Source organism: Lepidothrix coronata, unplaced genomic scaffold (genome assembly GCF_001604755.1).
Source record: "Lepidothrix coronata isolate B3197 unplaced genomic scaffold, Lepidothrix_coronata-1.0 Scaffold124, whole genome shotgun sequence".
Classification (NCBI taxonomy): Eukaryota; Metazoa; Chordata; class Aves; order Passeriformes; family Pipridae; genus Lepidothrix; species Lepidothrix coronata.
In genome coordinates, this window is record NW_016690304.1 from 1,639,691 (window position 1) to 1,661,514 (window position 21,824).

The following is a 21,824-nucleotide window of genomic DNA, read 5'->3' on the forward strand; positions in this document are numbered from 1 at the left end:
AGTCCCCAGTAAATCTCCATCCTGGGCTGCACCAAGAGGCTGGCAGAGGCACCAGGTATGTCTTTTGAGGTGGCAAAGCAGAAATGAGGCAGCTGGTGGCCAGCAGCACGCAGCCCTTAGCTGGAATGTCCTTCCTGCTGGGCCCAGCAGGTCCTACCCGCGCCTTGTCCTTTCTGCTCGTCGTCAGACTGAGAGGGTTCTCTGCTCCTGGCTCCACAAAACTAATGGATTATGGCAGGTGGTGGGAGGAACAGGAAAAATGGCAGCCTGGTAAGGTCTAAAGAGACTATCTGTGTAACGTAGGGTGATCTTCCCAGCATGACCAGTCAGGCCAGGTCTGGCAGGGCCACACCATTCCCTCATTACTGTGCCTACTGAGAACTCAGATGTCCGACCTCAACTATCAGTATTTCGGGTTTCCAAGGCAACCCTAGCTTTAACAGCCTTCATAATGACATCATTTGGTTGAAATGAGCATGCATGATGTTTTGATTACCACTGGAAGTATAAATTAGGTTACTCTCCCCACCCCCAGCCACTTGAAAAATAAATGCACTGGAGGGAGGGGGAGATAAAAAAAAAAACCCTGAGAGGAGGGTAAATGGAAAAATCAATTTTTACATTAATGGAGTCCTCGTTCAGCATTTCTTCTCTTTATAGATTTAGATAACAGTGATATCTTGGTTTCACAGAGCAAAGAAATTAATTACTTACTAATGGTGCAATTCAGAAATTAATTTATGTTGTCCATTTGAATGTGTCATTATTAATCAATTTAAAGGAAGAGGCCTGTAAGCAGCACCATCTGAAGTGACTTATGTTGCCAGAGGAGTCTTCCTGCCCCCTTCTTTCTAGAAAACACATCATTCCTGCTACCTGTGAGTTGTTGTGCCTTGAACTGCTCTGGCATCCCTGATGCAATAAAAAAAGGGCATTCCTCAGGCCTGATGGAGGGGCTCACCCTCGATGTGTTTCCCTAGGCAGGGACCAGTGTTGGGGTGCTGCAAAGATTTTAAGGCTCTTTTTGCATTTATTTCAATTCCTGGTGTGAGGTTCAATCCTTTTTGTCCCATTAAAAAGGCAACGGACGGAAAGAGGATGCTGTCCCTGGAGGGCTTGTGGAGATGTTTTGTTGCAGAACTACCAGCACATCTTGGCCAAATCCTGGGGTTTAGCACACCATGTGCTCCCCAGCGGGGTCAGGATGGGGCAGCTGCCTTAGGAGGGTGATAATTAAATTGTCACAGATCTGATTATCTGCTTTGTACTGCTGTATTTAGATGGGAAGAGGTAATAAATTGCACAGGACTCTTTCTGAGTAAGGCTGGTCCCAGGCTGGAAAGGGGAATCCCATATCATGCAGTAAATCACGAATAACCTAAAAAGAGCTCCTTGGAACCCCCAGGATTTCAGGATGTCAATGGCCTTCCATAGCCAGGCTTTTCCCTGGCAGGCAGGAGCCTGATCTAATGGTTTACACTGTTTGTGTTATTAATATCTCCAAAACCTTGGATCTGCCACATATTTCTGTGTGTGCTCCTTGGGGCAAAGGGCAACACTGAGGACTTGGGAAGACAGTCTGTGTTCAAATCCTGTTTGGGCTGCTGGTGAAAGGCTGGGATAGCCATTCTTTCCTGTAAACACATGTTCCGAGAATCATAGAATGACTGGGTGGGAAGAGACCTTAAAAATCACTTAGTTCCACCGCCCTGCAGGGACACCTTCCACTAGCCCAGGTTGCTCCAAGCCCCGTCCAACCTGGCCTTGGACACTTCCAGAGATCCAGGGGCAGCCACAGCTTCTCTGGGCAACCTGGGCCAGGGCCTCCCCACCCTCCTAGGAAAGAATTCTTTCCTAACATCCCATCTTAACCCTTCCCTCTGTCAGAGTGAAGCCATTCCCCCTTGTCCTGTCACTCCAGGCCCTTGTAAATAGTCTCTCTCCGTGTTTCTTGTTGGCTCCCTTCATATTGTCCTGTTAATTTTGATGTTATCCCACTGTAAAACAGAGGGGCGTGAAAGCCTGCAGTTTGAGAGCCTTTTGTGGTATCTGTATTTATATGTATATACATGTTATTTCTTTGACCCCCTCCCCTTGAAGTACCACTCACATTTAACATCTGCTACAGCAATAATGCTTCTTTATTAGGTCTGGAAAAGTTTAGACATGCGCTGATGGCAAACCAAAGCACTTATCTGGCTTAAAGGGTTTCAGATTAGTTTCACATTCTTCCTGACTGTTTTGTTTTTCGAGCCAATTACTGCCCTGCTGCCCACACCAGGCACATTTCAGCCTGAAAGTTCTCTTTGTTGAACCAAAACACTTTCCCCATGAAACGCCGAATGTTGAGGGCTGGAGAGGAGTGAGTAGCAGGTTACAGAATTAATCAAGAAATCATTTAGCACCTGTAAATAAATACTTGTATCCAAAGTCTTCGGGTTTTTTCTCTGCTTCTCCTTTGTTCTGGATAAATCCCTGGCTTCTGAGCAGAAGGAGTGAGGAGAAGCAGCTGAGATTTCACTGTTTGGTTGGACATTGTGCAGGAGCAGATTAGGGAGCCTCCTCACCCTCCCTTTTGGCACCTCTGCCTGGGGGTCACCAAATTCTGACAGCAGGAGGTAAGCCAGGCTGGAAGATGGTGACAACAGCCCTCTGACTACCCCTGTGCTCCTGTGCCTGTGGGTGAGAACAAGACTTCAGCTCATCCTGGCTTGTGCCTTTTTGGAGCCAGAGAAAGCCAGAAGATACCACAGACTTTAAGTCATACCTTGAACTCCCTGAACCCATAAATAAGTGTTGTTTATTTTGTGTGTGATTCCTGCCATGCAGCAATCCATTTCTCCAACAGTCTATAAGCCATGAGATAACCTTGGCAGGGGGTTGACTGACTGGGCTCTGGAGGGTTTGATGTAGGAATCAAGCTTTTATTCACTGCTAAGCAAAAGCAAAAACGAAAAGGCAAAAAAAAATGTTTGTATATATGGCATTCAAAATCTTTTTGCTTTCTCTGATGTAGGAATTGAGAGGGAAAGATAAACCCAAGTTAAAAACCTTGACTTTCAAATGTTTAATGCTGATCAACTCCACCTAATTTTCAGAATCCTTACCACTTTTTAGAATGAGAGAAGAAAAGTCTGGGGCATTGGCAGCCTGAGTTTTATTAATTTCCCTTCTCTTTCCTTCTCTCCTTGTCCAATAACCACAGAATATGCTGGGTATGTTATTTTCTGGTGCCCTAGACTTGCACAGAGTCGTGCCATGGTCTTTCATTTTTCTGCTGACAGCAGCTCCACAAAATGGAGCTCTAGGTCCTTGATTGCCCTCACTGCTACAACCTGTTGAATTAATTTTAGACTTCCCTCACTCCTGAGCTATGAGTGGATGGCTCATAAAAGCCCTTGTGGGATGACATGTGCTGCTCTAAGTCTGTCTTGTCCCCAGACTGCCACAGCACGTGGTAACTGATCCCAAAACACACAGGAGTTACCTTCCTGCTGGGCAGCTTCTGGAGAGCTGGATTTGGTGCCATCCCTGCCATGGGACCACAGGCCCTTTATAACCCAAAAAGCCCAGACTCTTGTGATTCTGCAGATGCCCTTATAAAACAACCCTGAAAGGGGGAGGTGGGGATGGTGTTTGCTCAGTCTTGCTTCTCTTTAGCTCTGTTATTTTCCTTTGCCCGGTGTAGAAGGATCTCACACGAATTTTCTCACCTTTGTGGTGTGTTCCACCGGTAGTCTGTGCCACAGGGAAGGGAGCAGCATGGCTTGGAAGTTGAATCTCTCCTCTAGAAAAGATCCAGAGATCCCTTGCACCTTCTGTGTCCAGTTGGGATCCCCTTTTCCAAAATGCAACCTGTGTGGCCACCTGTAATAGAGTCTCAAGGCCCTTGTATACCTCCAGCTCTGGCAGCTGCCTCTTGTGTTGGGTGCAGGACTCGTGGCTGGTGTCACACATACAAGGAAGTCAATTGTGATGTTAAATGGGGGAAAAAAGGTATTCCCAAAATTGTGGCAGCATCTTCAGTCACCTGGAGAGAAGGGAATATGGGGAAGGGCTGCGAGCATGGGGCTGCTGCTATTCCAGCCTTCTAGCAGAAAGCCTTTGAGAGGCAGGGCAGATGCATGGAGGGGTGAGGGGGGAAGCAAAAAATAAACCACAGCAAGCCCTGCCTGGCAAATTGAGCCTGGATCAGCAAGAGCAGGAGGCTGCACCTCTTGACTCAACTTTTCTGGAGACGGCGGGAGTGGAAGTGGGTTTATGGTCCTTGTGGTCTCTCTTTGCTGTTCTATTAAATCAAGGGGTGTCATCCTGATCGTCTCCTCATGCAACAGATGTCACCATTGCTGCAAGGAACAGATCCAGTGGAGCCTCATCTCCCTAATCCCGTGGCCCCAGGACAGCTGCAGTGGTGCAGAGCAGAGCCCTGTGACAGGAGGCCTTAGGGCAATTTGCTCCTGAGCTGGAGCTAATCCCTAAAGATGGTAACTGGCTTAAAACCTGAAAATAGGGTCTTTTTATTCCTTCCTAGCCATTTCTTTCTCTCCTTCTACTCTTAACAGTGCAATCCACAGGCTCCTCACACCTCTTACCACAAACCAGTTTCCCTCGCTCCCCAGGTGCAATATTTAACCTATCAGGTGTTATCCAGTGTGACTGCCCGAGGCCACACCTCGAAAATAAGAGCTGAGACCCTTAAATCAGGCTATTAAAATGCGGGAACAAGATCTGCAGTGCAACAATAAAAAAAAAAATATATTAACCGCCTGCCAATGTGTTGACAGATGGGAAGAGAGAAGTCCATTGTGAATCCCCCTTAGGACAGGGCTGTCCTCTCACCCTGCTGTGATGAAATCCCCTCACTCATCTTCAGGATGGGTGTGTGTAAGACACCACAAAACCTCCCAGCAGCATATGATGCTCCACAGGTGCAGGAGCCAGGTGGAGGAGGATGGAGATAACATCCTGGAAGCACATCACTTTTTCCTCTTCTATAACATAAATAACTTGGGTCCTTGAGGGCTCTTCTGTTCCGGTGCTGCTCTGGATTCCCATGGTCTGCTCTTGCTTTCCAACCACTCTTTCCACAGACTTCCTGAGTTCAGCTGTCAGCCCAGACAGTCAAAGCATCTCCACTGCCTGCTGATAATTTTTCTGAGAAAAAGGTGTTTGCCAAGCCAGTCACTTTAATCCTTTCATGCTGCTTCCAAGGGCAAGGTCCCACTGCAGCAGGACAGCAGCACATGAACTTCATCTGCTAAGAGGCAGGAGGCAGCTCTAACACTGTTTTGGCCCACACTGCTAATTATTTTGAATAAAATGGGCATCCATTCAGCATATAACTGGCTGGAGCGCAGCAGGCGGCTCAGCACCAAGTAAGTGATGGGTTGGTACAGCAGCTGCCAAGAGCATCAGCCTGATTTGCAGGTTCACAGGTCTGTGGATGCAACTCCTCTTGCTGGGAGGGGAGGGCGGGGAAGAGGATGGCTGAAGGAGGAAGGTGGTTCAGCTGGAACCTGGCCCCTTGGAGTGACAGTGATTAATGTTGCATACTTTGCCACTAAGTAGGCTGAACATGTGGTAGGTGTCTACCAACACTTCCTCTGAAGGCACTTATCTCATAAAAATGAGTTCTCCGGTGTATTTGACAAATCCTGATTGATTTTCATCCTGCCTACCTTTCTGGTCCCTGCCTCTCACAAAAATCACGGTGTACGTGAGAGTTTCCTCCAAGACAAAATCGCCTCTGGAGCAGCGAGAGGAAGAGCTGGGGCAGCTCCCTTTGACGTGGATCTTTTTTTCCTGGCACACATCCCGCTCTACCTCTGATGCTAAAGTCCTCTCCATCTCTTCAGTGCTGTCTAGCTCTACCTGTCAGCCAATTAAGCTACATCCTTGCAAAAGTTTTAGCACAAACTCACTGCAGTGCAGCTCTTCCCACCCCCAGCACTTGCAATGGGATGGAGTTACAGAGGGACACAACTGCACCTGCAGGGACAGCACTAACTGCCCCTGAAGGATGAAAAAAACCTTTTAATTAAGCAAAAATGGTCTTAAGTTCAGAAGCTGAGCAAGGTAGGCTGGGAAGGGAGAAGTCAGAGAGATAAGATTACTTTCCATGGGTGAGGTGTGAATGGCAGCCAGGGAGCCTTGTTTCCATCTGGGATTAGGACACAGAGCATCCCGAATCCAGAAAAGAAACAAATCATAGGATTCCAGAATGGATTGGGTTGGAAGGGACCTTAAAAAGTCATCCTGTTCCAACCCCCTGCCTCAGGTAGAGACACCTTCCACTATCACAGGTTACTCCAAGCCCTGTCCAACCTGGCCGTGGACACCTTGAGGGATGGGGAATCCACAACCTCTCTGGGCAACCTGGGTCAGGGCCTCACCACCCTCACATGGAAGAATTCCTTCCAAATATTTAATCTAAACCTGCCCTCTATCACTTAAAACCATTTCTCCTTGTCCTATCACTCCAAGCCCTTGTGAGAAGTCCCATTTATACTCATACCAGGTGCTGTATTTTCACATATAAACCTTACAATTTATCCATGAGAAGAGTCCTGTGATGCAGTAATAACCCAGATTATCAATATTCAGAGATAATATGAGGAAAGCTTCTCTCTGGCTTGTCTGTCTCCTTTCATCTCATCTGAAGCTCATCTACCTCTGTGGTATTAGGTAGTCCCCATGAACAGAGCGCTCCTTTTCAAGCACCAGCACTTTCAAATGAGTTATAGACCCCCAAAGTTACAAGATAGGTGCAGGAAAATACAGGGTTTGCAAAGCATTCTTCAATTGATAAGCAATTTGGAGGTAGACCACCCCCTCTGGGAAGATGCAGCAAAGGAAGCGCCTTCAGAAAATTAAAAGTACACATGTATCCACTTAACTGAAATGATCTTGTTAGGGAGGCCTAATCGGGCTGCCTTGCTTAGCCCACCTGTGAGCAGTTTTGTGGCTGCAAGAGCTTATAAAAGTAGGAGTGGGACACTCCCAAACTTTTCTGCTTTGTTCTGGCAGCTGAAGTTAGGGGAAACTTGAAGACGTGGGATAGCAGGTAAGAAATATCTGGAGACTGTGGATGTGGGAGCAGATTTGAGTGAATTTGTTTCTCAGAGCACTGTTACTCCTAAAGAATTCTTCTGTTTTGCCTTGAGATGCACATGGAAGTGGAGAGGCTGAGCTAGATGCAGTGTTTTTGGAGTTCTCCAGGGCTGGTTTTTCTCTCACAAACAAAAACCTTTGGGAATGAGCTTGGCTCTAGGGTGTTCTGTTGCAGGATGCAGATGAAACAGCGTTTATTGCTGTATTGCTAGAAGGGATTAAATGAAACATGGAGTAAGAGATGCTTACCTGAAATGATAAGGCTTGGTAAGTGGCACAACTCTCGTAAACCTTCTTTAGAAAAAGGACTCTGTGGTGTGAGCAGGGCTCGTTCTGGGCTCTGGGGGTGACTTCAGGGTGCTGTGTGTCTGCAGTGCGGACAGTGGGAGGGGAAAACTCTGCATATGGAGAATGAAATCAGAACAACTAATTCTTCAGAGATCACCTACTGCCTTAGGAGCACTGGTGTTTAGTGACCAAGTGAACCACGTGAATAAAGCCTGCAAGGGCAGGTTGGATGGGGCTTGGAGCAACCTGGGATAGTGGAAGGTGTCCCTGCCCATGGCAGGGGAGTGGAACAAGATGATCTTTAATGTCCCTGAGAACCTAAACCATTCTGTGATTCTAGGATTAATTTTTTAACTACTGTAAAGTACCGGGGAAGGAGCAATCTGGGGCTGGACCCTCAATCTGGAGTATCCGTGTCTATTTTGCTGCTTGGAGCTGCCTCCTTGGGGAGCAGTGTGGGGAGCTGCCTCAGGTGCTTCTGTGTTCTCCCAGATGAGATGATGGTTCAATCTCAGCTCCAGTGTGCAAGGTTAGCCCAAAGCTTTGGCTGTAGCTGTTTTCTGGATAATGTTAGTGTGCTGCTCGTGTTGGCTCAGGGTCCTGGTCTATTCTTTTCCCTTTTATCTACCTACAGATCTGCAGGTAAAAATATTGCATGTGCTGTAAAAAGGCTGCTGGGATGAGCTTTCTGAGCAAATGGCTGCAAAGACTGGAGCAACTAACTTTCCTTTTTATTAGAACTCTGCCTCTTCTGAATTATATCACAAAATACATTAGTTTGGATAAATTTCTTTATGCTGTGTATCATGGTATTCTGCTTTCCTCTGGAAATGAATGGTGGCTTCTGCTGATCCAGGTCCCTGTGGGCACCCTACTCTTGCCCCTGGATCCAAGACCTTCCTCTCTACGTGGCTGGGAGCCTCCTGTCCCTCCCTGTCGTTGTGCACAGACAGGAATTCTCTGCCTGAATGGGCAATCAGCTCAAAACTCTGTATGGAGACCAGCAAATTGAGACTCTGTGGCCATGACTGAAAGGTGGATTTGGGAGAAATGGTTGTGGATGCCCAACAAGTAGCTGGATTTTACTGGTTTACGTGTGGTAGCTGTCACAAGGTTGGAGAAACTTGGATGCTTTTACCTCTCTGGGTTTCAAGACAGACTCTCATATCTTTTCATTGGTAGTTTTTTGGCTGCTGCTCGATGTCCTTGTTAAACTAATTTTGTGGAGACTCCCATCCCTGCTCCAGGCCCCGCTGCTGATAATGGGGTTGCCTGTATTTTTTGAGGCTATTTCAGCCCTGCAGTGACCAGGCCAGACTGTTTGCAGCTGCAAGTTGCTTTTTTAATAACTCCCCCCCCCTCTTTTTCTCTTGTGCAGCATTAAGCTACCAATGCAAAAGCTGTCAGTGATAGACTAATAAATTGAGTTTTCCTGCAGGAGCAGGGATATACCCTCTCAGCCATGAATATCCATGTGATCCCAGCCATGAAAAGTGGCGTTCAAAATGCAAGATGATGAAATCTTTTCATTAAAAAAAGAAGTATCCAGTTGGACTGACTGTTGCTCTCTCTTCCCTGCTCCCCCCGAGAGCGCTCAGCGAATTCCCCTCTGAGCAGATCTGTCAGTTTGCGGTACTTGGGGCAGCACTTGTGATAATTTATCTTCAGTTATTTTATTTCTGCCGGTTTCTAAGCTAATAACAAGTGATGAGGGCTCATCTCCTGCTCTGGGCACCTTCCCATTACTTAACTAACAATTAATAAGCCAGATAATGGAGTGTTTCTCCCACACAGGAATAAATACTGACTCTATTAAACTGCGGCAGCGCAGCATCTCCAATCTGTTCAGAAACTGCAGCCAGTGCACAATTCAGTGCCCTGCTTAGAAAGAGCTGTTTTTCCCAGTGTGCAACGTGAAGACTGGGCTCGATTTTCCGTTTTCTGGGCTGGATGGGGGAAAGATTCTTGCCTGCTTGGACGAAGGGACCCTGCTCCAGCAGCACGGTCACCCACGGCATTGCCCTGGGAAAGCTGTGGCCACCCCATCCCTCAGGGATGCTCTGGGCCGTGGAGAAAGGGACTGTGTGAGCCCATCCGTGGGAGGTGGTGGGTCTGTTTGTTTGCAATACACTTCTCTAATTGCTGAGGCATAGGAAGGGTGCTCTGTTATTACAGTGTGTGTGCAACAAAGTAAATACATTAACTCCACATAAACATTTAGTTGCTGAAAAGCCTCTAATTAAGAGTTCTCACCAGCAGGCAGCCAATTACTTATCCTGGCAGCTTCTTCTGTCCCCTCCCTTGCATGTCCTGGAGGAGGGCTGGGACTTGCAGCATGTTCTGGAGGGTGAGGAGGAGGATGGTGGCTTCCCTGGGATGCCACAGAGCAGACCTGTACTCCTGCACCCGGTCCCGTGTGCTTTCCCCAAGCCTGTAAACAGACTCCATGCACCTCCTGCAGGAGCCACAGGCTGTTGTGTGAGATGAGGAGGAGTCCTTAGAGGTGGATGCACTGTGCTGGCATGGCCATCACACCTGGGAACCTCTGACATCCCTCTGTGCCACCAACCCTGTGCTCCAGCATCGCGTAAGCTGGACCACAAAGTCCCTCAGCATGCGACTGTCCTTTAAAATATCCTTCTTTCCCCCCTCCTCCTCCTGCCACTGAATCTTTCAATTGTTTCACCTCAATCTGTCCTTTCAAAGACTAACCCCTGCAGAATATTGCTGGTGGCAGTGCATGCTTTTTTGACATCCAGAAGTGTGCTAGACCACTGAGCTGCCATTTGGAGAGATCAAATGATTCTCGTGGCTGTAAAATCCTGACACTAGCCTTGAGGGCTGGAGGAAGTGGATAGTCACGAGCTGAAAGCTGCCCCTTTGAAGTTTGGGATTTCTGGAGATGTCATCTTTTATATAAATCACCAGCCAGGTTGCTTTTCATTTTGTTGGAGTGTTTTTCTTGTCTGGATTCTTAGAGAGCAAGACCTTCCTTCAAGGCAGGAGGGATGATGAGAAAGATACATGAGCCCAGATGCTTATGCATTACATATCTCTTTGAAATGTAACAGTTCAAATTTTTCAGAACTAACAATATGCTAACACACTGGGTATTTGTACACAGGGCTTCTCTCCTGGATGGCTGTAAATCCAGAGTTCCCTGATTCAGGGGGGAAAATCTATGCTTGGCCTGGTTTGAACTGTGCCAAAGCTAGGCATGGTTTTAAGTCAGAGGTACTTTCCCTAAGCCGTGGAATGGATTGGCATCAAAATCTTGTGCTCTTTGTGAAAGGGCTGTTTTGCTGTCCCCATTGAGTGGGGACAATCCCTGGTGGCAGTGGTGGTGTGGGAAATGCTGGCCTTGAACAGGAAACCTCTCCGTGCCGTTTGCCAGCCTCTCTGAGCATCACTTCTTTCCAGGACTGGTGGAAAGACCACCAAAAGCAAAATCACGTAAGCAAACTAAATGACAGTGTTTCAAAGGACTGTGTGTTTTTTCAGCTGGGGTTTGTCACATCCCTTCCATTAAAATCTAGGGGATTGATTGAAGGGTGATAGGCCATCACACTGGACTATGACATGCCTGGTACAGGTTAGGCAGGAAGAGACTTTCTCCTCCTTAGAAGTAACGAAAAAAGAAAGTATCTGCCTGTCACTTATGTGCTTTTAGCACTTTATTTATTGCCTAATCCTCAAAAAATCCAGACACAAAAATTGTCCCACGTATCTTGTGAAAACCCACCATCGTTTTGCTGCATCTTGGCCATGGTTCCAACAACATCCCTTGTCTTGTTCTGTCAAGGGACCTGCTCTCTACATGCCCATTTTTCCCCATTTTCACCTTTTCTTCTGCCTACAGAACTTTTAAAGGAGTAATTATTTATGTTCTCATGGGTAACATCTGATCCAGGGAGAGAGAAGTCCTGTGGCATCTGTTCTTCCCATCCACTGGGTCATCAGCCTTGGGCTTGCAGGATGCCACTGAGGGAACGGAGCCTCACATCACTCTAGTGCAAGAGCTTCCTGGGCTACAAAACCTCATTTGGAGGTGGTGTGGCTTGACATGAGCCATCTCCTGCTTCTCAAAATGCTTGCCTGAGCAAGAAGTGGTCCTGAGTGGACAGTACAACAAAGCAATAGGCTCTGCCTGCATGGATACGGACTTTAAAATGTGCTTTAGCCGAGCAGGACTAGTTAAACTAAATTTTTCCTTGCTGGCTGTGACCTAGATACTGTGTCTGATGAGACCACAGTGACCATGGTCCTTGCTAGCAGCTCTGGCAGGTGAGCAGGCAAAAAGAGCTGCGCAGAGACTCTCCCATCAGCCTCCCACATACATCAATGTCTTGTGCCTCTGAGGAACTCTTGAACAAAAAAGAAAAAAAAAATTCCCCTCACACACAGCAGTGACAGATCTGGATTGTCTGGAGAAGATGAAATAATTTATAAGCTTCAGTTTAATGCTCCTGTTTCCTTTTTTTTCTCCTACAGCTGCCACCTCCCCACCTTCTGTCACTGTCGTCTAAATGAATTTACAAGGCAAAGAAAATAGTTCTCACTAATGTTCTCACACAAACGAAACATTAGCGAGGGAGACAAAAAAGAAAATAATTGATTGTGAAAGCAAACCCCCTCTGAGACAGTCTGAGCATTATCAGGAGCAGCCTGGGAGAGGGACTGGGGGGAAAGGGAGAGGGGAGGAGGAGAGCAGAGCAGGCTGGAACAACAAATGTAGCGTTTATGATAATTATCCACATTTTAATCCCCGTTTCCAACCAAGCATTCACTTCCTTTAATTAGTTCTCGATTAGAAGGAGATTATCTAATAAATTGTACAAATAAAGAGCGGGTTATCTTTGTGGTGTTCCTGCACACCAAGTTCTGAATGGATGGGGACACAGGGACAGGGTTTGAGAGGGACACGAGCACAGAAAACCTTGCTTTCCTTTTCCCTCATTTCCTTGGCTGCAAATATTGGCTGTTGCTGGCATTAGCAATGCAGCCAGTGAAGTAAATCCATAATTAAACTGAATTAGCATGTACTTGGAAGTTTTACATGCACAGACACAAAGAAGGTTCCTGCTTGGAGCATTTCCAGTACGATTTGCAGAGGAGGGTGGGGGGAATAGCAAACAAAACCATATAGTTTAGTTAAAAAGCACTTTGCTGAAATTGGTTTTGAATTTTTATCATGCTGTGTGCTAAGAGAATGTAATTTGGGGTTTCTGGGTGGCTGGTGGAACAGGACTTCCTTAGTTCACAAGGTGATCTTTGGAAGTGGCATGTTGAAAGTCAGCTCTCGATTGAGGGGGGTTTGTGTGTGTCACCTCAGTGTCGCTGTGCTGAGGTCTACGGGTGATGTACACAGAAATTAGACAGCTGAAGTCAACACACATTGCTTAACCCACACTGAAGCTTCAGCCTTGCCTGGGCTGGAGAGGGCTTTCCTCTTGTGTACCTTCACAGGTCCTCGTTGCTGGTCCGAGCTGGTCTTCTGAGATCCCTTCCTAGGCAGAGGTCAGAAATGGGGGCATCTGGGGTGAGATTTTTTGATCTTAAAAGAAAATTAATCCCCAGAAGTATGTGTTTTTATTTTCCATCGTTTATGGGGGAAATGTACAACAGTTTTGGTGGCATCCTGAACATCTACAGCGGGACAAACGCATCTCTGCTGTGGTTTCTGGGTGGTTTCTGCCCCGCTTCTCTCTGTTTGCTTGAAACTCAGGTGCTGGAGGTTTTGCTGGCCTCTGTAAAGCCGAGCATCCCAGCTGGGTTTGGAAATTGCAGGAGGTAGATGTTGGAAGACAGTCAGGACTTCTGCTCTTAGAAGGACAGGCTCTAAATTGTACATCTTGCCCAAGTGCAAAGCTAAAGTTGTGCCAGCAGATTAATCTACAGACCCTCATTAGCTTATCTTCTCAGCTCTGATAATGACTTACCTGCACTGTTTTGCCAGGTTTGGTGGGATCTCTGTCACACTTGCCCTGTGCATGGTTTTCAGTTGCCTGAGGTGTGTAGCATGTGCTGGCTGTTCAGACTGGGTCAGGTCTAACATCTTTTGCCATCTCAGCCCAGCTGCTTTGAGTTGCCTTTCAAAGGCTCTACCTGAGCCCTTCTTGCCGAGCTAGCAGGGAACTGGATTTTAACTCGAGCTCTCTCTACAAAGTACAGCCTCATTCCGAACTCTTATGCTTCTTGGAAAATTTCTTGATTGCTTTGGGCAGCAAGTGCTTTCCAGAAGGGAGTCTGAGTTATGACTGGTGTCAGCATTTGTGAGAAGATGGAGTGCCTTGATGCACTTGCTATTAAACACAGCTGGGTGGGTCTGGAGGTGAAATCCAGCAGGTTTGCAATGAGGAGGCTCTGGGGTGCCTTCCTTGACAGGGGAGCTGGGCTGTGCATCAGGCTGTGCTCTGGCTCCACCCTTCCCAACGATTTTCTAGCCCCGTGGTTGAGCAGTCGATAATTTCCTTGTCTGGTTTCAATCCAACTTGACAAGGGAGTAGAGATCTTGAAGATATCGAGTCCGTGTGTGCTCCTGCCAGCCCAGCTAAACCAGTCTGTAGCACCCACTGGCATTCCTTGTGTTGCCTCTTGGAGGTAGAGGGATGGTCGGGTGGCGTCCTCCAAACCGGAGGAGTTTTTTAGCACCTTGCAACGTCTCGCGCAGGTACCGTCCGGCCAAGGTTGTTGAAACTGTGGTGTAGTGAGAAATAAAGGTGGGCCTTGTGAGAGAAGCAGGAGTGAGAGGTTGGGTCTGTCAGGGTGTGTGTTTCAGTCAAGGACGTGCCCCGCTCGCGTGTCTGCCCAAAGTGACCTCCCAATCGATCGAGGCAGTCGATAGGCGGCTACTTAAGAATAAAGTTCCGTTTTCTTTTCTTATTTCTACTTCTTCACTTTAATTATCTAAGATAGATAAGCAGCTGCGGGCCAATTAGAAAACAATTACCTGCTGTAATCAATGCTGGTGTGGAAAAAGAGTGAGGGTGAGCATAAAAGCCCGAGAAATGTCTTAAAACACAACGCTGAGGTAACACTATACATGACTCCATCCTTGAAAGCCCTTTGCTTCAACTTCCCCGAGGTAAAGAGCCAGAAATGTGAGGAGTTTCAGTCAGGAAAAAAAGCCAAACCAAAGGAGAAAAGTATGGAAACCCATTGCACCCCTCCAAAAGAGCAGAATTAAGGACTTCAGGATAAGGAGAGGGACAAAAGCCACGTGATTTTTGAGCAAGTCCCTCTGTTTTCCTACGCTGCCTTCACCAGGGAGAAAACAATCCTAATTTTATACAGGCTGTAATGGGCTCTGCACTGGCTGTTACCACTGGCCAATGAGATCTGATGGCTATAATAGAGAGCTGGATGAAAATACCAACTCTCTTCTCAGCAGCAGTCAGAGGAAGTGACTAAAATGATAGGAATTACTAGGAAAACAGGGAAGTAAATAGCAAACAGTATTCTGCCGTGACACAGGGTGCATCCACGTCATGAGTGGCTTGCCACTGACTCTGGCAGGAGAGGGGAGGATGGGGAAAGGTTCAGGGAGAGGCAAGAGGGATGGTCAAGGTATGGAAGTGGTTCTTGCACAGAGAAGCTAAATAGGATAGGATTTTGAGGTAATGCATAAAATGATTGCTGGCTGCTTTTTCCAATTAAAAAAGCTTGTGGGTATCAAGTACAGCTAAGAGACAGCACATCTGAAGTGGGCTGAGGATGACTCTTTATTTAACAGGATGAGTAGCTGAGCTGTAAGTCTTTGACGATGTTAAACTTCTCACCTGCTCAACATGCAATTGAAGGGCCCTGTGGAGTGTAGCAACACAGCTGCATCCCAGTGTCCCCATCCTCTGCCTCGTCTGTCCACATCAGAGGACACAGCCATCCCCAGCTCTGGTGTATCCCACTGGGGTGACAGAAAAAGGGAGAAAGCACATTTTTTTCCAGCCCGGATTGCTGGTTGCACATGTCCAGATCCTTTCTGCCTTTAACCCTTCCCACTTCTCATGACAAATGGTCTGATGAGAGGTTTTGGCATTAAATCCATTCCCTGTGTCTGTGAAGTGCAGTGACTGAAACAGAGGATGGGATGACCAGTTATTAGGAATTAAATAACACTTACAGTCTTGCATCCCCAGCCTTGTGTGATAAAATCTCACAGAGACAAGGAAGTGACTCCAGCATCTCCCTGTTCATCCTCTCTGCCTTGCCAAAATTGTCTCATAGAAACACATAGTCTCACATAGACTTTCTCACATAGACCCTTCTGCTCTCTTTTTCCCAAGTTGGGAGTGCCTGAGAGGTGTTATTTTCGTGATGCTGTCCCCAGAAAAATGCACCCTAAGAACCAGTTGTACCTTCTCAGATGTAGCAAGGACTGGAGAAACCAGGTGACTTGTGTACTTCTCTGATGACACACAAGCCCTGCCCAGAAAAGTTGGTGATTACTTAGCTGTGTTCACGTGATAGGAAACAGCAGAGCTGGAAAGCACGAGATGTTTCCAAGACAGGGGCCCAATGTACAATAGCTGCCCTGGTCCTCCTGCCTGTGGCAAGTGCCTGTGCCACGTTGTGTGACCATCAAAATGAGGAGTTTATATTCACAGCATTAGGCATGTAGATTTTATTTGGGCGTTGAGAGCCTCCCAGAGGAGGCTGAAACCTCTGAGCTGTGGGTGAATGTCTGGGAGAGTCTGTTGGATGCTCCAGAAGCTGGTGGGGGTCCAGGCTGTGCTCTTGGAGCTGTGCCTGAGGACCCTCTCCTGGTTGGCAGCGTGTTCTGTGGGATTGGGCTTGAGGGAAGCCACCCTGGCTGTTTCTGCATCCCAGCATCACTGAGGCCAAGCTGGTAAGGGAAAAGGAAAGGGAAGCAACCAGGTGAGCTGGGAGCACTTTGGAATAGAACCCACACAGACTTTAAGGGCTGTTTTGGTTATTCTGCAGGAGATGGTGTCAGCTCAGATAGGCTGAAGTGGCTCTTGGCGACAAAACCCGGAATCCTTGCCTGGAAGCATGGGGGAGACGAGATTTCCACCCACTTCCCTGGCAGGTGAGAAGCTCTCAGGGTGGCCTTCTCCTCTCTGCCAGCTTTTTGTGCCACCCCTGCCAGTGTAATGGCAGGTAAACAGCAGTTTTGTTGCCAAAACAGCTCTGTGTGAGCAGCAGGTGGACAAGCAAGACTGAACCGTCTGCAGTCCTGAAGAGCCTGAATTTAGAAAGATTCCCAGCAGTCATCAGCAAAAGAAGAGCAAAAGGTGAATTTGCTCTGTGGTTGCCAGCTCAGTTCCTCCTCTTCTCACTGCCTGTGCTGTGTTTCTCCAAGGAACTCATCCCGGCTGGCTCTGAAACCGGAGAAAGTGATGCTCTGACCGGTGCTTCACTTGGCAAAGCTGTTTGAGAATTAAAAATAGCAGCAGTTTCCCTCCACATTTAATCTCTCTCTGATTGCCTCCAATGGCCACCAATATTTCTGCTTCATTATATATGATGTGCAGTGACAAAAGTGGGGTCTTGGGTGAAATATTAACTGTGCACAAGCGGTTTGCTCGTAATGAACCGTCTACGCGGAGATCTCTAACTACAGTGTAATTATCAGTGAATAATTCATAGTGAATAATTTAATAATTTTAGCCCTTTCTGCCGAAATCAGACAGTGACTCATGATTTCTGAGAATTATTCTTAGAACACTTTAATGGTGACTATTTTACAGGGTGAGGTCAATCAGAAATATTTGAAGTTTGGCTGTGGCAGGCGGATCTGTTCCTTGGCCAGACAGGAACAGGCTTTTGTTACAAAAACTTGAAAGAGGAGAGATAAAAATGATTATCTTTTGTTCAAACTTGCTGCTCTGAGCTCTGCTATTCTTGAGTGGCTTTGCCGGCGGAATTGGGGCGCTGGAATGTTTGCGGCGAGATCGATGCACGGAGGGAGATAACACAGCTGCTGGAATGGGGTGTTTTCATCATTTATCCCGTTCTCATAATCTGAAGTCCACAAACAACAGGCTTTAAGCTCATCCTTGCTGTAGGTCTGCAAACAGAGCCTGTAGGAAGAGAACAGTGAAAAAAGTTTCCTTCTCCTGTGGATCAGAACGACACCAGCTCCAAGATGAGAGAAAAAGCCTAACGTAAAATGTGTCTCCCAAGCCTTTTTCTTGGAGAACTTTCAGACCCATTCCCCAATTCCCTTTTTTTCCTGAGAGCACTGCCTTCGCTTCCCAAAAACATATATGATCCGTCACAATTTATAACCTCTGGTTTAAGGAGGACAGGCCAGACAAATCCATCTCTATAAAAGCTTCTTTTTTTATTGCAGTTAATACACACCTTTTGCCTTGTGTAATGGAGCTTTCATTTGGAAAAAAAAAAATAACTTTGACATCTTCCTGTTTTATGTCTTATTTCTCTTTGCACGTAACATCCCATTCTGTTCATGTGAGCAGGGCAGTGTGGGCAACTCTTCTTTCTCTGTATCTCCTTTTCAGTTGCTGTTTTGCCCAAACCTCTTTCTCAGCACCGGTGTGTGGCACGTTTAGGTATTACTCAGCTGCACAGATTTCCTCATTTCCTTCCCTTCTTTCTTATCAGAGATGTCAATGTTTTGCAAAGTGCTGTGGAGTCACCATGACTTCAGTTTTCCGGGATAATTTTGCTGGGGTAATTTTGCTGGTGAGAAGCATCCTGTAGATGATGCAAAGGGTTTTTAGGTGATTGTTGTGACTCTTGACATCACCTCCTATGCTGACCTGCTCTCAAACCAGGTCCCATGGTGGATATAACCCAGTGCTTTATGAGAAGGGATGCTGGGGTGCAATGCTGCTGAGAAGCACCCATGGGATGGGTCCCTCCCCGGGCAGGGGACAGGTCCTGTGCATCCAGTTGCTGTCCAGCATCACCACGTCCTTCCCCCCTGCTGTGTCCCCTCCTTTCCCCACGTTTTTCTCCATCCACCTCCGACTCTTGTATTCCTGGAGGAGCTGCAGAGCCTCCCTCTGGCTGGATTCCCATGGAGAAGAGGCAGTCTCCTTTGACTTGGGCGTGTTAGACTGTAAAAGAGCTGACCCCACCAGGGATCAGGCTTGACCCCAAACTGTTAAGGAAAAATGCAGACAATCCTGTAGCTCCATCCTTTCCCCCTCTGTGCCCTCTCTCCGCCTTCACAGGACCCAGGAATGCTACTGCTGACTCTGGCAGCCCTCAGCCCCATCAGGGCTTTGAAGTTTTCCTGTACAAAAAAGAGGGGATGAAGACCTCAAGAATCACACAGAATGGCTTTTGGAACTTTCTAGGAAAGGAGCACTGCCATCACAATTACAGCAGGCTTCAATTTCAAAGCGTTTTTGTTATTTTGCTCCTGAATAGGAAAAATCAGAGGCCCTAAATGGGTCCAGGAGAGCTCAACCCAACCTCTGTGTCCTGAATTGGTGGTGTGTTGTCAAGGACACATGCCAAGCAGTGGCTTAGGAGTCACTGCTTTGTGCTGGGAATAAGGTGGCCTTCAGGGGAGAGGAGGGCTGCAACCACAGGGAATCAGGTTTCTGTTTTCCAGGTAGCGTTGGGAATCTCTGGCTTAAAAAAAACCCCAGGCAGCAAATGAGCTGCCACATAGGTTTGCTGCAGCACTTTGAAGCTAAGAATGTGACTTGCACACTGCCTGTTTGAGAGCTCAGCTGGAGCTTCGATAATCCGAGTTTAGAGAAGTAAAGGGGAGAAAAAAACTCCACTAAAACATGAGTTTCATCCTTTTGTATCACTTGATGTGGAAAAAAACCCAGTATGTCAGCACCTCCCGAGGTCCCCACAGTGCTGCTGAAACATTAGATCTGCTTTGAATCCAGCTGGATGGAGCTAGAAAAGAAGGCTGTGGAGAGCTCCGGGAAATGTCCGCTGCATCCGACAGCTCCCTGGCCTGCAGCTTCTAAGGGGCTAAAGTAATGTCCTGTGTTCAAAAAAATGACTGAAATGATGAAAAATGGGCATATTTGTCCCCTTCTTCTGGTCCCTGCCAGGGCAGCTATCTCTGGGGAGGAGGAGAGTTGAGGTGTCCGGTGCCCTGAAAAATAGTGGGGTGCAATGCCCCTGTGAGCAAAGAATATGCAGCTTCTTCCCTGGAAGCTCTTCTCCAGGGAAATCCAACCCTAAGAAAAAAAAAAAAACAAACCACCAAGTTTCTGGAGGAAAAATGAAGGAAGAAATCAGTGGAGAAATGGCCTACCAGGTCTGTGTCTGGGCATGACAAAGACCAAGCTGATGCAATCTGGGGATTTTTGTTCTGTCCAAAAGAAAGAACCTGAAGGCCACAGTGAAACAGATGTGAAATCCCGTGGAAAAGTGAAAAACTTGATGTCAGTTCCAGGTTCTTTTCTCTTTCCATGCCATGTTTTCCTGCTCAGTGATCCTCTCAAAAGTGGTACATCCCAGCTCCGATTTCCAGCGTTAATCAGATGTATCCCAATACTTTGCTTGGAAAAGTTCTATCTCCTGGGTGTCTCCAGAGTATTAGAGGGATTTTTGTTCTCCAAATCAAGGTGAATAGGGCACCCATCTCACTTCACTGAGTGTGACAATTCTCTGGACGCTGCATTAGATATTAAAATTACCAACTGGGTATTACACAGAGCATGTTGACATGGAAAAAAATAGGCTCTTTTTGTGAGTAGAAAGAAATAGGCTGTGTGCACTCATACGTGCTCCAGATCAGGATACTGCATGATTGTGAAAGGGATATGAGGTGGAGCATATCTGGGGTATTGGTATGTAAATGAACACTTTAATTATTGCAGTCTGATTGCTGATTTCCCATGTCTGGTGCTGCCAGAGCACCTGGATCCTATAGGGATGTGGAGTTTATCTGGATCAGGTGAGCAGCTGGGATGTCATAGCTTCTGTCGACATAGCTGGTCAATACATGGAAAATACCTAACCTGGGGTGGGAAATGGAAAAGTGACCATGATTTTGGTGATGTGACGTGAGGGTCTGAAGACCATTCCTAAAAACTGGAGCTGAGGGAGAGCAGGGAGTGCCAAGTGCTCCTGGGAGCTCCAGGCTGATCCCCTCCAGGCATTCCCTGCTTTCATCGTGCCTCAGGCAGAGCATTTCCATGCCAAATATTGACTGGAGTGTCACACAGATGTCCCACACATCCTCCTGGTCCCCTCACACCCCGGTCCCTGCAGCTTTGCTGGGAGGTGGGAAGCCCCCAACCATGCGAGGGCTTTGCCTCCTCATTATCTCATGGATCCCCCCCGTCTGTGCCCTGGGCTTTTCACAGACCCCCATTATTTCCAATCCCCTTCACTTGTCACAAGTAATTTGGCAACTTGCTCAGACAAAACAGCTCTGGGCTCTGCCAGCCCCGACGAGGGGCCCGGGTCCTTTCAAACTTTCACCCCCCTCCTCCATGCCGGCTCCCCTCTCTCTGGGCAAAGCCGCTGAGGGAGCATTCAGCAGGCAGATCCCAGCCCCAATTAGCAGCCCAGGAATTTTAATTAGTCGAGCAGTCAATTATATCACTGGACACCCCTTGCCCTCTCCCCTCCGTCCCCTCTCTTCCGCCCTGCAGCCATCGCCCCGTGGCCCCACCGTCCCTGGGCAAAGTGCCTTCCCCTGCTCCGAGCCCTTTGGAGGGGCTGGCAGCTGCCAGAGGGGCCCAGCTGTCCCAGATCTCAGCAATGGCCGATGGATTTGTCCCCTCTGAGGCACGGCCTCATCCCTGACCTCCGTTTGAACCGGGGCTTTGCACCCTCCCAGGCCTGCCCTGCTAGTGGCAGTCTGAAAAAGAGGGAAATCGAGTAGGAAAGAGCTTTGGATTAGTGCAGCCAGAGGCTTGGGCTCCGTTTTCTTGGTTGGATGATGGGGAGGTTTGGAGAGATGAGCCTCTCATTCACTGCATAGATGGCTCTTGATGCTGATCTGCCTGTCAGCTCTCCTCTGAGATTACCTTAGAAGTTGGGGCACCAGGGGAGCTGCCAGGTTGTTAATACTGTCACTTGCCTATCAGAAAGAATCCGTTCAGATTTGATCTGCTATTTTATTTGCTTCTTAAAATTGTCTCCTCTCCTGCTCTGGCACCACACAGCCAGCAGTGCTCAGGGCTTTGCTGCATCTGCAACTGGGCTGAAGGGCACTTGTACCCACCACTGCCTCCCGACCTTGGTGGGGCATCAAATACTCGTCCTAAACATGCTAGCCTTTGCCATTGATTAAAATTTTCCTAATTCTGGTGTTTCTTATAGTTCTGCTCTAAGTATTACTCTGTTGCTGTAAGATCAGGCTACACTGAGTCTCAAATCTGCACCAAACCATGTCCTAAAGGCACTGGGTGTATTGTACAGGGTAACGTAGCTGATGGCAGGACTCAGATTCTGCCCAGTCACTCCCAAATTTTGGTCACAGAAGATGTCCCAGTTCTTTCCTCCACAGCAAATGC

At 47.5% G+C, this 21,824-nt stretch overlaps 1 long non-coding RNA gene across 1 annotated transcript; it reads right to left on the minus strand.

Moving 5' to 3' along the window:
- Positions 1-1,760: 1,760 nt before the first annotated feature.
- Positions 1,761-19,696, minus strand: LOC108502752. The gene is made up of 3 exons (XR_001876587.1): positions 19,685-19,696; positions 5,989-6,002; positions 1,761-1,962 (listed from the first exon to the last, which is right to left on the minus strand). It is a non-coding gene; the product is annotated as an uncharacterized LOC108502752 (long non-coding RNA).
- Positions 19,697-21,824: the final 2,128 nt, after the last annotated feature.